The sequence below is a fragment of the Falco cherrug genome, chromosome 14 (genome assembly GCF_023634085.1).
Source record: "Falco cherrug isolate bFalChe1 chromosome 14, bFalChe1.pri, whole genome shotgun sequence".
Lineage (NCBI taxonomy): Eukaryota > Metazoa > Chordata > Aves > Falconiformes > Falconidae > Falco > Falco cherrug.
Genome location: NC_073710.1, coordinates 66917 through 72311, shown reverse-complemented (window position 1 = coordinate 72311; position 5395 = coordinate 66917). Strand labels below are relative to the sequence as shown.

Genomic DNA, 5395 nt, shown 5'->3' with positions numbered 1-5395 from the left:
AGGACTACACCTCCCGGCGTCCCCCGCGCCGCCGTCCGCCTCGCCTCATTTGAATGAAGGGAAAAGGGACCGTGCGGTGCTGGCCCCGCCGGAGGCGTCCCGGAGCACTGTGGGATGGTGGCGGAGCAGGGAAGGGCGGGGGCGGGGAAGGCGAGCGTCCCCGCTTTAGAGGGGTACCGCGTGCCAGGCGGGTAACCGCTGCCGCCGCCGCTCTGTAAGAGGGCCTTGGCGGCTTGCGGGGACACGCAGCCCGCCTAGGGCCTGTGGCGGTGAGGGGCTGCCCCTGGGCAGGGCTCCTTCCCCTGCCCCCGGAAGGGCTTCCGCCGCGGCGGCCCAGCGGCCCGGGGCGAGGAAGCGGGCAACGAGCCGCGGCCACAACTCCACGTCCCGAGGGAGCTGTAGCTCTCCTAACAAGAGCTATACAGTGGGTGGAAGAAAATATTTTATTTTTTTTTTTTAAAGTACGCGCTTGGCTTGTTTGCGGTGAAAGAAGTTAGCACTGGAGGTGTTGGGTTGTAGAAAAATGCCTTCAGATAAATCCTGATTATTGGGCCTCCTGGAAGCCTGCGCGCCCACCCCAGCAGCAGCCCCGGGCGCTCTGGGGTGCCACAGCTTTCCTTGTGGTTTAGCTCACAGGGCCGTGCCTGGAAGGGCAGCAGCTGCCCTGTCCTGGTGCTTTGGCCCAGCTTGGGAGGTCCCCAGGTCCTGCTGGCAAACCCAAGCGGTACCTGTCTGCTCCATAGAGCGCTGGCACTGCGCAGCCCTGCACAGAGATGGGTCGGCAGAGCATCTGCCCAGACTTGCTGCTGAAAGCAGTGCTGGGAAGGAGATGGAGGTGGTGGACACTGAGCCTCCTTCTTGGACTCTTGATGTTGCACTGTCTTCCAACAAGTTTGTCCTGTTGGAAAAAGGCAAACCTGATTGCCAACACTCTGTTGGTCACTATCTCATGGCTTCTTATCCCACATGGCCTGGAAACAGAGACTGCAGGCAGCTGATACTCCACTGAGCCCAGGTGAAGAGAAGCTGAACAAGAAATAAGTGATTTCCCCCCACCGCCCCCCTTCTCTCTGACATTTTTTATGACTGAGGTGCTGGTTCAAGTCTGGGAGAAAATGCTAAGCTTTTTCATTGCCTTTGTCATGGCATTGTCAGATCTCCAGCTGCCAGTCTGAGATGCGTTCAGGTGCTCTGTACCTTGTGGCTGTGACTGATGTCTCTCCCACAGCGGGGGGAAGATGTCGGTGGAATGACTGGCATTGTCCTGATCACAGTTCTTTGTGGACTCAGCTCAAGGATTTGTATCATGAACAAACTCTTTTTTTTAAATTTTTAAATTGTAGAGCCAGTGACATTTACACAGGTGTTATTTACAGAGTTTGTGCACGGCCAGCCTGACCAGATGAAAAGACATGAGAAGGATTTGCATGATATGGACCTCCCGGCGTCCCTTCTTCTAGCTGATGTGTTGCAGAGTCTGTTCCAAACATAGGACTCAGGCCTGGAACTTGCAGGCTTTAGGATAGCATCGTGTTGATTTTCCTTCTGCTGTTCCTGTAGTTGCCACTACAGTGCAGTAGGTATTGCTAGTTGCCCCTTTCTGCTCTGTGCAGTGTTGTTTTTAATTTTTTGAGGGAGAATTGCTGTATGATTTGGGAAGAAAAGTAGAAATGAGATGCTGGGGGCTGAATGGAGCATCCTGAGGAGAAGGTAGCTGGGTTTAGGAATGTTTTGCTTGTGTGAGAGCCGTTCCTAAATCATATTCCATCAGAAAGTGTGTTTCCAGAGAGAAGGGAAGTGGTGAAGGTCCGTCAGCAGATGGTAACCTCGCTGCCTGCAAGAGCACGCCATTTTTCTCCTTTTCCCACACAGTGATTTCCAGATGAGTTGTGGAACAGGCACAGATGCAGCTGGTGCCTTGTGGTTGCCCATCTGGTCTCTGGGCTGTCCCAGCACCCCTATCTGAACTGTTGTATTTCTGTGGGGAAACAACCAGCCTTTTGAAGTGAGAACTGATAGGCCAGCAGCTGAATGATGCCGATTCTTTATTTTTTTAGCAGAGATTAAGAGGGGTATCACTTAGGAGCCCAGGCAGCTTCAAAGCCCTGCTTTGCTGGTCACTGTAAGTGGACAAGAGAGACATTTTTTACCCTAAAAATCTTGCAATCGAAAAACCATAGAATCATCAAGGCAATGAAGATGGGACTGTGCTATGAAGTGCATGACAGAAGTGTACACTTGGCTCAGTAGCATCCATCCTGATCAGAGTGGAGCAAATTTTCATTGCCTGGTTCTCACCCAGCCCTTAGATAGTGATGAATTTGTGACACTGGGATCCTGGGAGTGCTCCCGTGTTCTGCTCAGGAGGAATGTGAAAGCTTTGGATGCTTCCTCCTTTACTGTTGGTCCTGGGAGGCAGCAGCTGCTGCTTTCTGGATCTGGGAATGATACAATGAGCCCACCAGACTACCTGGGCTCTGATCAAGAATAGCGAGGGGAGCCAGCCCCAAGAATGGGCCTCAACAGCCCTTGTAATGAGGGTAAAAAAAAGGCCATGTGAGATGCAGAGAAGGAAAGTAAGAACAAGGAGCAGAAGGTTGGGGTTGGTGGCACTGTTTGTCTCAATTTATCCCTGATTTAGCCCAGAATTTCAGCATTTCTGCTGTCTGTATAGAGAGCAGAGAGGTCTGAGGCTGTATCAGAGAGATATCTGCCATCCAGTCTATCAGTCTATGCTTTCTAGCACACTAGTTCCCAGAGGAGTCCCCAGCCTCTGCATAATGATGTTCACTGGCACAGTAATTTCTGCCCTGTCACATCAGGGCCCTGGGCAAAGGTAGGAACAGTGGGAAGGGCTGTAAGAGGAGGCAGTTTCTGAAGCTGGAGGCAGGATTCAAGATGGGGAGACAGAGGTGGAGCTGGCATGGGAACACACTGACCTCCAACACAATGGCTTCCAACAATGGCAGAGAAGAACTGCAGGTGAAGAGTTTGGGCAGAACACCAAAGGATAGTCCTCATGGAGAAACTCACCCTGCGAAAGATGCTGTGTTAGAAGTCATGAAAATAGTTGTCTGCCCAAAATGTAATGGGAGTGATCCTGATCTCTGAAATAAAGGTGAACTGAGCAAGCCTTGTGCATGTGCAAAGAAATTGGTTAGGATTTCACCTACAGAAGAGTGGTTTGCATTGGAGAGAAGCTTCTCTGTCTTTCTCCCATTTGGTTCAGCTTGTTAACTTTTCTTGTCACATAAGAGCCCCTCTGTCCTTTCCCATCCATATCTGATCATGAAGAACTTAACACAGAGCTCAGGCTACAGCTCACCACCTTGCTCTCACAGGGCCCCATCGCCAAAACTCTTTTTATCCTCCGTTCTCACAAAGTCTGATTTTTACCTTATTAAAGTTCAAAAACCTTAGTCCTTGGAAGTGCAAATGCTTCAGGTAGAGCCAGGTGATGAGGTAACGCCACCTTTGGAAAAACAGTTCTTCTGTTTAATCTGGACGTTTGGATCGCATAGCTTGCATACATGCATAGAGCCATTAGGTGAAGACTGTGAATGTTAGAATGCTGTTTTTACTCAGTGTAGCCTGAGCTTCAACCAGTCATGGTGTGATTTTGTCAGCTGGTTTGGGAAACCAGGGAAGGAACAACCAGGAACTTTCTACAGATGTCGAAAATGCCATCAGCCAGCTGATAGCCTGACTAGCAGCTCTCCCCATTATAGGCATCCTGCGTTAGCCTCATCCATGCTGTCAGGAGTTTAGGAGTGCGTGGCCAAATGTGCCATAGATGGAGTTATATTTCTAGATTTCTTGTGTAACTGGAAAGCTGAACTGGTTGGTGAGCTTGTATCATGACACTGGATACAGGCTACTTAGGGAACATGTGACTTGTTTAGCACTTGAGCCCTACAGCTTGAGGACGATGAGCAAGAATGCATCGTCTTAAGTAAAATAAAATTATTAACCCTCTAGGTTAAAGGCTACCCTGTTACTACAGAAAAAATTAAAAATAGGCACAGAACCCAGAAAGGACATTACTATTAATCTTTAGGAGTGATTGACTGTTATAAACATGAAATCAAGGTTTTCCCTTAGAACCATAAAAGCTATTTTAAAGATTCTTCAACTCCCCTTGGAGGGCTAACGTTTGATAATATACACACAGAGGAATGTGGCAACCAACAATAGCTGAAGCTGGTAGAAGAAAAATATGGCGAGGATATAGGTAAGATTAGAATACAGGATGCAGAAAGGTGAGGAGCTGAAGTGGCAGAAAAAGCATTTGCATAGAGCAGTAATGCAGTCTGTTAGCATACTAAGAAGCTTTCCTACAGAATTAGCCTCTTAATTCACTGCCAGTACCATTACTCGCTTGCCTTAATTTAGTGGCAAACAGGGAAGTGTGCATGAGAAAAAGTGTTTGCTTTTGCCACACTGCTTCACGTAATATTCCCAGTTCAACCTGAAAATGTGATGCTTGAGGCCCAGCTGAATTTTTTTGCTGCTTACGATTGTTCAAGACTAATAGCTCTAAAACAATCTGAAATTAGGAACTCTGAGAAGTGGAGTTACAAATTCAGAGATACTATGTGCTAGCTCTTCCCTGCGCTAGGCTGCTTCACAGAGGCTGTCCCTTCTCCTTCCTCCACTACACATAATGTGGGAGAGTCCTGTTGTCCCTCCAGCGGAAGGAAGGGAAGCCTGGTTTTCACTGCTCAAATTCCTCCTGGCTATTTAGATAGAAATCCTGTCCTAACAGCCCTTTGCTCATAGGAACAGCTGTAACTCCTGTGTGTGTAACCCCTGTGTGGGCAGGAATGTAACACCCTGAACAGAACTCTAACTTCTCTTCCTCACCCTACAGGAATGTAAAGATATTTGTGCTGTTACAGCTGTGGAATTCATGAAGAATAAACAAATGGTGCAAAAGAGAAGACAAGCTACAGCCACTGACCTTTCAGAAATATATATACACATACACAGCACGGAAGCAGGAAACATAACAAAACAAAATATACTTTATTAAAATTAAGCATGTTAGCACCTCAGTGTAACCTGGAGAAGCTGAACAGTCCAGCAGTTAACCAGTCCAGCAGGCCAAATGGCTGAACATCCTGAAGTGCATTCCAATGGTAGAAAAAGTACCACGACTGTTACGACACGCACATTCTCAAGAAGCTAGGACGCACAACCAGTCTCATTTGTGAGGAGGGATGTTGTGCTGCCTATTGTCTTGATGGGAGCCTATAGATCTGCTGGACCAATTACATATGTTAAATCAGATGGTGTAGCAGGTACCTGCCTTCCCTACAAAAAAAGAAAAATCAAACCAACCAACCAACCAAGAAAAAAAAAAATTGCTGCTTACTTGACTCGCAGGAAAATCAGT

General features: G+C 48.0%; 1 long non-coding RNA gene across 1 annotated transcript; it reads left to right on the top strand.

Annotated features, from left to right (window-relative positions):
• The first annotated feature begins 135 nt into the window (after nt 1–135).
• Nucleotides 136–5348, top strand: LOC114016152 (uncharacterized). Its single transcript, XR_003560462.2, has 2 exons — nt 136–424; nt 4871–5348. It is a non-coding gene; the product is annotated as an uncharacterized LOC114016152 (long non-coding RNA).
• The last annotated feature ends 47 nt before the right edge of the window (nt 5349–5395 follow it).